This window comes from Asterias amurensis, chromosome 4, assembly GCF_032118995.1.
Source record: "Asterias amurensis chromosome 4, ASM3211899v1".
Taxonomy (NCBI): Eukaryota; Metazoa; Echinodermata; class Asteroidea; order Forcipulatida; family Asteriidae; genus Asterias; species Asterias amurensis.
In genome coordinates, this window is record NC_092651.1 from 12314232 (window position 1) to 12327092 (window position 12861).

The window sequence follows — 12861 nt, forward strand, 5'->3', positions numbered from 1 at the left end:
CAGACCAGACCAGTACAATGCTAAGTTCGGGCAACCTTTAATCGAATCCAAAAAAGTTTGTTGTACGGTCCCTATATGTGAACACGGTCCCTCGCAGCAATTGAAAGTGTCAAATACTTAGCAAAAAAGGGCCAGGCAATAGCGTTTTCATATAGGTTTGGGTACATTTATTTCGTGGCAGAAAAAAACATGACAACAAAATATATTTAAACGTAGTTCAATCTTTTAAGAATTATAACAAAAACATTAAAATTTTGAATTTTTTTCATGAAATTTAAAATTTACGGGCAAACTTAAATGCACAATTCAATATTTTTGTATGCAATTAATTTTCAAAGATTTTATGAATGGACACTGGTTTCTTCCTTTTTTGTTATTCTATCCAATCCTGTCAAAGTGCCTTTTCGTACTACTGGCAGTGATCTACATATCTATGGGAAGCAAAGACTAGCTAGAATGAACTGGCAACCACACCATTGTAACATTATATAACAGACCAGACCAGTACAATGCTAAGTTCGGGCAACCTTTAACCGAATCCAAAAAAGTTTGTTGTACGGTCCCTACGTGTGAACACGGTCCCTCACAGCAAATGAAAGTGTCAAATACTGATCGAAAAAGGGCCAGGCAATGGCGTTTTTATATAGGTTTGGATATATTTATTTAACAACAGAAAAAAACCATGACAGCAAGATATATTAAAACGTAGTTAAAACTTTTTAGACAAAATAAAACAAAAAAACAATAAATTAAAATTCATTATTTTTTCATGAAATTTAAAAATTTACGGGTAAGCGAACTGTACAATTCAATATTTTTGTATGCAATTAATTTTCAAAGATTTTATCAATGGACACTGGTTTTTTCCTTTTTTTTTATTATATCCAATTCCGCCAAAGTGCCTTTTCGTACTACTGGCAGTGATCTACATATCTATGGGAATCAAAGACTAGCTAGAAGGAACTGGCAACCACACCATTGTAACATTATATAACAGACCCGACCAGTACAATGCTAAGTTCGGGCAACCTTTAATCATATCCAAAAAAGTTTGTTATGGTCCCTATATGTGAACACGGTCCCTCGCACCAAATGAAAGTTTCAAATACTGAACGAGAAAGGGCCGGGCAATAGCCCTTTCATAATATAGGTTGAGATACATTTATTTCGTAGTACATTAAAACGTATTTCAAGCTTTTAAGAAAAAAAGAAAAGAACAATAAATTAAAATGTATTATTTTTTTCATGACATTTAAAATTTACGGGCAAGCGAACTGCACAATTCAATATTTTTTAATGCAATTAACTTTCAAAGACGCTATCAAATGACAATGGCCTTTTCCTTTTTTGTTATTATATCCATCCTGCCAAAGTGCCTTTTCGTACTACTGGCAGTGATCTACATATCTATGGGAAGCAAAGTCTAGCTAGAAGGAACTGGCAACCACACCATTGTAACATTATATAACAGACCAGACCAGTACATTGCTAAGTTCGGGCAACCTTTAATCATATCCAAAAAAGTTTGTTGTACGGTCCCTATATGTGAACACGGTCCCTCGCAGCAAATGAAAGTGTCAAATACTGATCGAAAAAGGGCCAGGCAATATTCCTTTCATTTAGGTTTGGGTACATTTATTTCGTGGCAGAAAAAACCATGACAATAAATTATATTAAAACGTGGTTCAATCTCTTAAAAATTGAATAAAAAAAATATATATTGTTTTTTTTCATAAATATTAAAACTTACGGGCAAGCTTAACGGGCAAACATGACAACAGAATTTATACACGTAGGTTATCTTTTGAAAATATAAAAAAAAAAAACATTAATTAAAATTTATTAATTTTTTCATTAGTTCATAAATTGAAAGGCAAGCTTAACTTGACAACTCAATATTTTGTTTTCAAAGATTTTATCAATTGACACTGGTTTCTTTTTCTTTTTTTGGTTATTATATCCAATTCTGCCAAAGTGCCTTTTCGTACTACTGGCAGTGATCTACATATCTATGGGAAGCAAAGACTAGCTAGAAGGAACTGGCAACCACACCATTGTAACATTATATAACAGACCAGACCAGTACAATGCTAAGTTTAGGCAACCTTTAATCATATCCAAAAAAGTTTGTTACGGTCCCTATATGTGAACACGGTCCCTCGCAGCAAATGAAAGTGTCAAATACTGATCGAAAAAGGGCCAGGCTATAGCCCTTTCATATAGGTTTGGGTACATTTATTTCGCGGCAGAAAAAAAAACATGACAACAAATTTTATTAACACGTAGTTCAATCTCTTAAGAATTAAATTAAAAAAATATATGGTTTTTCATGAATATTAAAACTTACGGGCAAGCTTAACGGGCAAACATGACAACATAATTCATTACACGTAGTTTAAGCTTTCGAAAATATAAAAAAAAACATTTATTAAAATTTATTAATTTTTTTCATTGGTTCTTAAATTGAAAGGCAAGCTTAAGTTGACAACCCGCTATTTTGTTTTCAAAGATTTTGTCAATGGACACTGGTTTCTTCCCTTTTTTTGGGGGTTATTATATCCAATCTGCAAAAGTGCCTTTTCGTACTACTGGCAGTGATCTACATATCTATGGGAAGCAAAGACTAGCTAGAAGGAACTGGCAACCACACCATTGTAACATTATATAACAGACCAGACCAGTACAATGCTAAGTTCGGGCAACCTTTATTCATATCCAAAAAAGTTTGTTACGGTCCCTATATGTGAACACGGTCCCTCGCAGCAAATGAAAGTGTCAAATACTGATCAAAAAAGAGCCAGGCAATATCCCTTTTATATAGATTTGGATCAGTTTATGTAACACATAAATGAAATAAAAACCATGAAAACCAAATATATTATAATTTAGTTCAACCTTTAAAGAAAAAAACAATCAGTTAAAATTCTTTTTTTTTTATGCAATTTAATTTACGGGCAAGCGAGCTGTACAATTCAATATTTTTGTATGCAATTAATTTTCAAAGATTTTATCAATGGACACTGGTTTCGTCCTTGTTGTGTTATTATATCCAATCCTGCCAAAGTGCCTTTTCGTACTACTGGCAGTGATCTACATATCTATGGGAAGCAAAGACTAGCTAGAAGGAACTGGCAACCACACCATTGTAACATTATATAACAGACCAGACCAGTACAATGCTAAGTTCGGGCAACCTTTAATCATATCCAAAAGAAGTTTGTTGTACGGTCCCTATATGTGAACACTGTCCCTCGCAGCAAATGGAAGTGTCAACTACTGATCAAAAAAGGGCCAGGCAATACCCCTTTCATATAGGTTTGGATACAATTACTTAACAACAGAAAAAAAAAACACGACAACAAAATATATTTAAACGTAGTTCAAGCTTTTAGGGAAACAAAGAAAAAAACTATAAATTAATTTTCTTTTTTTTTACATAAAATTTAAAATTTACGGGCAAGCTTAACTGTACAATTCATTATTTTTGTACGCAATTAACTTTCAAAGATTTTATCAATGGACAATGGCTTCTTCCTTTTTTGTTATTCTATCCAATCCTGCCAAAGTGCCTTTTCGTACTACTGGCAGTGATCTACATATCTATGGGAAGCAAAGACTAGCTAGAAGGAACTGGCAACCACACCATTGTAACATTATATAACAGACCAGACCAGTACAATGCTAAGTTCGGGCAACCTTTAATCATATTCAAAAAAGTTTGTTGTACGGTCCCTATATGTGAACACGGTCCCTCGCAGCAAATGAAAGTGTCAAATACTGATCGAAAAAGGGCCAGGCAATATTCCTTTCATTTAGGTTTGGGTACATTTATTTCGTGGCAGAAAAAAACCATGGCAACAAATTATATCAAAACGTAGTTCAATCTCTTAAGAATTGATTAAAAGAAACATATATTGTTTTTTTCATGAATATTAAAACTTACGGGCAAGCTTAACGGGCAAACGTGCTACGTAGTACATTATACGCGTAGTTTAAGCTTTTGAAAATATTTAAAATAAAACATTTATTAAAATTTATTAATTTTTTCATTGGTTCTTTAATTGAAAGGAAAGCTCAACTTGACAACCCAATATTTTGTTTTTCAAAGATTTTGTTAATGGACACTGGTTTCTTCATTTTTTGTTTGTTATTATATCCAATTCTGCCAAAGTGCCTTTTCGTACTACTGGCAGTGATCTACATATCTATGGGAAGCAAAGACTAGCTAGAAGGAACTGGCAACCACACCATTGTAACATTATATAACAGACCAGACCAGTACAATGCTAAGTTCGGGCAACCTTTAATCATATCCCAAAAAGTTTGTTGTACGGTCCCTATATGTGAACATATTTTTTTTATGCAATTAGTTTTCAAAGATTTTATCAAATGAAAGTGTCAAATACTCATCAAAAAAGGGTAGACAATATCCCTTTCATATAGGTTATAACATACATTTATTTAACAACAGAAAGAAAACAAACCATGACAACAAAAATTTTAAACGTAGTTCAAGCTTTTGAGAAAAGAAAAAGAATAATACTATTTTTTTTAATGAAATTCAAAAATTACGGGCACGCGAACCGTACAATTCAATATTTTGCTATGCAATTAATTTTCAAAGATTTTATCAATGAACACTTGTTTCTTCCCTTTTTGGTTATTATATCCAATTCTGCCAAAGTGCCTTTTCGTACTACTGGCAGTGATCTACATATCTATGGGAAGCAAGGACTAGCTAGAAGGAACTGGCAACCACACCATTGTAACATTATATAACAGACCAGACCAGTACAATGCTAAGTTCGGGCAACCTTTAATCATATACAAAAAAGTTTGGTGAACGGTCCCTATATGAGAACACGGTCCCTCGCAGCAAATGAAAGTGTCAAATACTTATCAAAAAGGGCCAGGCAATATCCATTTCATATAGGTTTGGGTACATTTATTTCGTGGCAGAAAAAAACATGACAACAAATTATATGAAAACGTAGTTCAATCTTTTAAGAATTGAATAAAAAAAAATATATTTTTTCATGAAATTTAAAATGTACGGCCAAGCTTAACGGGCAAACATGACAACAGAATATATTACACGTATCTCAAGCTTTTAAAAATATATTTAAAAAAAAAACATAAATTCAAATTTATTAATTTTTTCATTAATTATAAAATTGAAAGGCAAGTTTATCTTGACAACCCAATATTTTGTTTTCAAAGATTTTATCAATTGACACTGGTTTCTTTCTAATTTTTGTTATTATATCCAATCCTGCCAAAGTGCCTTTGGCAGTAAAAAAAAAAACATGACAACAAAATATGTTAAACGTAGTTAAAGCTTTTAAGAATAAAAAAAAAAAAAAATGAACGTTATTATTCTTTTCATTAAATTTTAAATTAAAAGGCAAGCTTAAATAATTTAGTATTTGTTAATGCAATTATTTGTCAAAGATTATTATCCTAAAAAGATTGTTACGGTTCCTATGTGAACAGGGTCCGTCGCAGCAAAAAAATTGACCCTTTTTGTTTAAAGAAGAGAGCATGCTAACGTGTACAAATCTGTGTTAACTGTGCAATAAATTTACAGATTTTATTAATAGACATTGGTTCCCCTCTATTAATGTTTTATCTGCTTTACAAACAAGCACGCTTCTCTAGAGCAATAATATAATAACGCAATTTTTTAAAACGCTTTCCAACAGTTTTTTTTCAATTATTTATTTCCCTTTTCGGTGTAAACAAAGGTCATAGGTGATATTTATAGATGGAATGTGTTCTATCGAGGTTAAGGGTCAAAACACCTTAGCCAATCCATTAAGAAAAGACCAGCCAAAGTGACTTTTCTGTTCTCGCAGTGGTTGGCATAGCTATGGGAAGCAACGACGAGCTGGCAGAAGCGCTTGGCAAACGGACCATTGTTAAAAAACAATACTTTTGAACCTATGAACCTGTGAACCTATTGCATACCAAGCTAACCATAGGGTGATGTACGATTTCAGACTAGTACAGATTGACTACTACCATCAGAACAATGCCAACTGCAACCATCCTTTGTAGTATTATATAATTCCCACGCCTAGAATAATAGCAGTGTCATTGTGGGATTCTATGAGTCTACACATAGCCGTTAAGGCCCCTAAATTGTCACTGTCCCTGAACGCATGTTGGAAAGTGATTGCCACTAAGGGGACAAACAAGTCATGCAGTTGTTTTCCAAACCATTCAATATTGACTAGATGTATAACTAGTTGGGGCTTTCATATGGTACAATAAAAAATCTTGTTTGACTTACCACATGATAAGTATCAACAGCAACCAATCTCCACTGAGCCATAATCGAAGCACCCTCCATCTTTCATTGCCGTCCCGTGTTCCTGACTGCAATAACAATAACATATACGGATTGTGAAGTTAGAACTAAGGGACCAGACGAATTTCCCTTTCAGCCTCGGTTTGATTACAATTGGTTTCAGAATAGAGAAATAAACAAATGGTGGCACTAGTTTCTAACTATCCGATTGCTTTGTTTTTGAAGTAATACTAGCAGTTAATTCGCAAAATTTAACCTTAAATTTGAATTGTTTTACACTCTGTAATTGAGTGATCTAGTTAGAACCCCCTAGTAAGAGGGAAAGCCAATAAAGATTTGAAAAAAAACATGAAAATAGTAGGCCTACCACATGAGTTTAAATCTTGGTAAAACGAATATTGTTAACTTTATTATGTTTGGTTTTCTTCTAATAAGACCTGAACAATAAGTTGGTCAGATACAAGTTAAATCCTTCAGAAATACACACACGCATACAGTCGGCGTATAACCTATTACACATTACAAAGTACATTTCCCATTTCTTCATTCGTTTTTGATAAACAACAATCTTTGCACTCGTTATGCGAACCTTCATATTGAGGCTGAGAGGAAAAAACAATGGAGGCCATACTAAGGATTTCCCTTGGAATGAGATTTAATTCAAAGCCCAAATCACATTGGACCTTATGGGACTCCACCAACTTCTTGAACAAAAAGAACCGACAAGAACAATGGATAATGACCTAGCCCGGTGAGGGCGCTATGTCAGTTTAACGGTCACAAAAAAGGACGACTATCTGGTCGAGACATCTAAATACTATTCGATTTTCTGCCCCGAGAATCTCAAAAAGCGACAGTATTTCCTTGACCGTGAGTAAGGGGGCCTGGAAGATCAGTTTGTCTGATGGGAAACTTAGCCGCTTCAAGATGATACGTATCTCAATCCGGACTTATTGAAATTAATCAATTACAAGAATGAACTGATACATTTAAGATTGTAAGCCAGAGTATTTAATTCGTGGAGTAAGCTTAGCGATGGGAATAAAATACCACTTACTGTGGAGTTATGCAGGGACGTAACTTCAAGTTTAATATTTGTTAATGTATGTCAACGCCTTGTTTAGGGTTTGCCGGCTACAGTCTAGCATGCCTGTTTCCCCCTGTCTTCTAAAAATGCTTAAATATTGTTATACGCTGATGAGAAGGTATTGTTGAAGTGAATTGTTTGGGACAGTGTTTTAATCTGATAAACAGTGTTATACAACGAACTTTAGCGGGCTCAACCGGGTTACTTTACAACTTTGGAGGATATTGTTAGGAACTTAGTTTTTTCCTTAATAAGAAATTTCTATAATCATTTCGTGATAAAGGCAAACAATATTGTTTAAATTTACGACTTTGGAGGACCAGCGGGCACGTTGGACACAGCAACAGTTTTGGTCGACCCGTCGTTGCAACTAGCATCTTCTCAAAAGTAAACTTGTTTTAATTTACTGGCAATTATTTGTGTGAAGCTCGTTTGGACTGGCAACAGTGCACAATAGATACTGTGAATAATTAAATAATATAGAATTCCAGAATTTCAATTCAACATCACATTGGCCATTGTAGGACTCCTACAACTCTATGACTCCCTACGACTGAAAATAACAATACAAAAATCGAGGAGCACAGAGCAAAGTGAGGGCGCTATGCCAACTTAACGGTCTCATTTTTACTACGGACATAAACAGATTCAGTCCTTACATGTTGTTATGTTGTCAACCACTTGGTTTAAGATTTTACCGGCTACAGTCTAGGATGCTAGAATCCCCCTGTAATAAAAGTGCTAAACGTTTAATTAACATGAGCTGATGAGAAGGTTTGGACAACATTGTTTTGGAAAGCGTTTTAGCCCGATGAAGATGCGACCAAAAAGAGGAGTATTTTACAACAAAAGAGGTTTCTTTTGAAAGTATGGTTAGACTACGTAAATTACTGCGGTTTGAGCGAGCACAAGCGCCGTGGTTTTTGCGTTGTGTACGGTGTGAAGTCGGGCTGTGATAAGGGGGATCGCGAAGTTGTCCGACTGGGAGCTGAAGGCTTCCCCTTCTAATAAAATAATTTGAGGGTGAAAATGAAGGGATTTGCAGCCTTTCGGAAGATTTTTGTTTAAAACATTGGCAGCACAATCATTACAAAAGGGCAATGTAAAACCATTTACTTTCCGTGCACAAACACATGACATCGAGTGAGCATTGGTCAAACTGTGTTTACCCATTACTGGCAACGTCAGCCACTGGTAAGGTCTCATGTTAAAAACTCCGGAATATTCTTCCTTTGCAGAATTATAGTTCTAATTTTGTGTATAACGAGACTAAGTAAATGGTTTGTTTTGTGCTCGGCCCGACGTTGCACGTAACCGTGTGCAAAGCTCATTGGTTTACCTATAATAGCATCTTCTCCAAGGTAAACTTGGTTTAATTTACTGGCAACTATTTGTGTGAAGCTTGTTTGGACTGGCAACAGTGCACAATAGAAACTGTGAGCAATTAAATAATATAGAATTTCAGAATTTCAATTCAACATCACATTGGTCATTGTAGGACTCCAATTGGTCATTGGACAACTCTATGACTCCCTACGACTGAAAAGAACAATACAAACATCGAGGATCACAGAGCAAAGTGAGGGCGCTATGCCAACTTAACGGTCTCATTTTTACTACGGACATAAACAGATTCAGTCCTTACATTTTGTAATGTTGTCAACCACTTGGTTTAAGATTTCGCCCGGTACAGTCTAGGATGCTAGAATCCCCCTGTAATAATAGTGCTAAACTATTAATTAACATGAGCTGATGAGAAGGTTTGGACAACACTGTTTTGGAAGGCGTTTTAGCCCGTTGAAACTTGTGTCAAAAAAGATGGGGGGGGGGGGTGAGTAGTGTTGTTTGGATGTTGGTGGTCATAGCCAAGTAATTTTGTTTTGTTTTGCTGTTTGATATTTCCAGTATTCTACTACAAAAGAGGTTTCTTTTTAGAGTATGGCTAAACTACGTAAATTACTGAGGTTTGAGCGAGCCCACGCGCCGTGGTTTTTGCGTCGTGTACGGCGTGAAGTCGGGCTGTGACAAGGGAGATCGCGAAGTTGTCCGACTCGTAGCTGACAGCTACCCCTTCTAATCAAATAATTTGAGAGTGTAAATAAAGGGATTTGCAGCCTTTCGGAAGATTTATATTGAAAATATTGGAAGCACAATCATTACAATGAGGTCATTGTAAAACCATATACTTTCCGTGCACAAACACATGACATGGAGTGAACATTGGTCAAACTGTGTTTCCCCATAACTGGCATCGTCAGCCACCGGTAAGATCTCATGTTACAAACTCCGGAATATTCTTCCTTTCCAGAATTATAGTTCAAATTTTGTGTATAAACGAGTTTGTTTTGTACTCGGCCCGACGTTGCAATTAACCGTGTGCAAAGCTCATTGGTTTGCCTAATAGCATCTTCTTCCAGGTAAACTTGGTTTAATTTACTGTCAAATATTTGTGTGAAGCTTGTTTGGACTGGCAACAGTGCACATTAGAAACTGTGAGCAATTAAATAATATATAATTCCAGAATTTCAATTCAACACCACATTGGTCATTGTAGGACTCCAATTGGTCATTGGACAACTCTATGACTCCCTACGACTGAAAAGAACAATACATAAATCAAGGATCACAGAGCAAAGTGAGGGCGCTATGCCAACTTAACGGTCTCATTTTTACTACGGACATAAACAGATTCAGTCCTTACATGTTATGTTGTCAACCACTTAGTTTAAGATTTTGCCGGGTACAGTCTAGGATGCTAGATTCCCCCTGTAATAATAGTGCTAAACTATTAATTAACATGAGCTGATGAGAAGGTTTGGACAACATTGTTTTGGAAAGCTTTTTAGCCCGTTGAAACTTGCGACCAAAAAGAGGGGGGGGGGGGACGTTGTTTGGATGTTGGTGGTCATAGTCAAGTAGTTTTTTTTTTTTTTTTTGGGGGGGGGGGGGGTGACACTGATTTCAATCACATTTGATGTTTGATATTTCCAGTATTCTACTACAAAAGAGGTTTCTTTTGAGAGTTTGGCTAAACTACGTAAATTGCTGAAGTTTGAGCGAGCTCAAGTGCCGTGGTTTTTGCGTTGTGTACGGCGCGAAGTCGGGCTGTGATAAGGGAGATCGCAAAGTTGTCCGACTCGTAGCTGACAGCTTCCCCTTCTAATCAAATAATTTGAGGGTGAAAATAAAGGGATTCGCAGCCTTTCGGGAGATTTTTATTTTAAATATTGGCAGCAAAATCATTACAATGAGGGCATTGTAAAACCATATACTTTCCGTGCACAAACACATGACATCGAGTGAACATTGGTCAAACTGTGTTTACCCATTACTGGTAACGTCAGCCACTGGTCAGGTCTCATGTTACAAACTCCCGGAATATTCTTTCTTTCCAGAATTATAGTTCTAATGTTGTGTATAACGAGACTAAGTAAATGGTTTGTTTTGTGCTCAGGCCGACGTGGCACGTCACCGTGTGCAAAGCTCATTGGTTTGCCTAATAGCATCTTCTCAAAGGTAAACTTGGTTTTATTTACTGGCAAATATTTGTGTGAAGCTTGTTTGGACTGGCAACAGTGCACAATAGAAACTTTAAGCAATTAAATAATATAGAATGCCACAGTTATAGGATTCCTACAACTCTATGACTCCCTACGACTGAAAAGAACAATACAAAAATCGAGGATCACAGAGCAAAGTGAGGGCGCTATGCCAACTTAACGGTCTCATTTTTACTACGGACATAAACAGATTCAGTCATTACATGGTGTAATGTTGTCATCCACTTGGTTTAAGATTTCGCCGGCTACTGTCTAGGATGCTAAATTCCCCATGTAATAATAGTGCTAAAATGAGCATGAGCTGATGAGAAGGTTTTGACAAAATTTGTGTGGGACAGCGTTTTAGCCCGTTGAATATCGCTACCAAAGAGGTGTAACGTTGTTACGAGGTAGTTTCTGCTCATTACAAAATTGCTTTAATAGCTATTCCTTAACGAGTAAATTGTTGAAAACCCCCAGTTATGAACAAGTAAAGGGTTTATATGATTTGAGGCATTGAATGGTGAGGTATTAATATTTGGTTTGCGGTAACACCAAGTGTGAATCTGTACTTGCCAGGTAGAGTTTGTTCTTTAGAGAACTGTCTTAAGTTATTCTTCTACCGCGGAGTAGATTTATCGGATTTTCGGGAGACTTCCCAGTTCCGAAAAGAGCTGTCCTGCCTTTAAACTACTCTGGGCGGAATGCATAGAAAATAAGCTGTAATATGCTAATAGGCGTACAATTTTAGCCAGAAAACGTACGTCATTTCACTTCAAAGTACTGCAGTTGTGGACAAAGATACTATTACCTTTTCTCCACATGAGTTTTAAACGCTTCTCAGATGGTGTATTCGTAAAGGGATTATTCTATCTACCTGGACATTACTAGCACAGGAGTTTCGAGGATTACTCAAAAGAAAAAACACATGTAGAAATAAAATGTTTACAGTTGGACAACTCTATTATATAAATAATAGATGTTAAATTTGCATCGGGGATAGATAATATTATTAAGCACCGTATACTCAGTACTAACATGATTTTTGTGAAAAAAAAAAATCAAAAGACTCGGGTGGGATTCGAACCCACGACCTTTGCAATTCTAGAGCAGTGTCTTACCAACTAGACCACCGCGGTTGTATGGTCGCTAGAGGCATTTTGAATTCTATGTTTTAGCAGCGGGTACTGCAAACAATTTAATATAATGTTAAATTTGCATCGGGTGATCGGGGATAAAGAATATTAATTTGGTTTTTACCAATATATATCGATTTGTGTTAGCACTGTATACTCAGCACTTACCCGAGTTCGGTTTTATACTATATTATAATTAAAACTTTAAAACAGTCCAAAAACACCAAAGCCTTTAAACATCTATTTGTAATTTTATGCGCCTAATTGTTTTTTTTACACCAAACATATCAACCAATTAAAAAATAGATTTGTTTTTATATCTTCTTTATTAATTTATGTTTGGGAGTGTGCTTCTCTTTGCCGTCGATTTTTCTGATTAAATAAAACAAACAACATGGAACAATACAAAATATTATCAAAATAAAAGACAAAAAGTTACTCTGCGATTTGTCAGGTATTCAGGAGCCGCGATTCGGGTTATTCCCCCATTGCAATGTATGGTCCGCGCAACACATACACCACTAACAGAGGCCCCTTACCGGCTTCCATATAGCACCCTTCTGGTATGACAACCGACTTCACAGTATATCCTTCCCTATCTCTCAACCCTAGCAGTCCTTGCCCCCCTCGCTCAGGGTAAACAAAGCGGCTCCCAAACCATACTGGTGTCTTTCCCAGTAATTAATGCCTTGTTTCGTAATATTGCGAGGGGCCGGGATCGAACTCGGGACCAGTGGCTCATACCAATCCGGAATTCAGAGACAGTACCAGCGCCTAACGAATCGCCCT

General features: G+C 36.1%; 2 protein-coding genes across 2 annotated transcripts in view; one reads left to right on the plus strand and one right to left on the minus strand.

Annotated features, from left to right (window-relative positions):
• The window catches only part of LOC139936757 (cyclic nucleotide-binding domain-containing protein 2-like), a 174895-nt gene that overhangs the window by 152958 nt on the left and 9076 nt on the right, over positions 1-12861 (minus strand). Inside the window, exon 2 of the mRNA XM_071931679.1 lies at positions 6293-6378. The gene's annotated coding sequence lies outside the window, so the exon portion shown is untranslated. The remainder of the gene's footprint in view (positions 1-6292; positions 6379-12861) is intronic.
• Positions 1-12861, plus strand: part of LOC139936759 (cyclic nucleotide-binding domain-containing protein 2-like) — a 107501-nt gene that overhangs the window by 64927 nt on the left and 29713 nt on the right. The window lies entirely within an intron of this gene.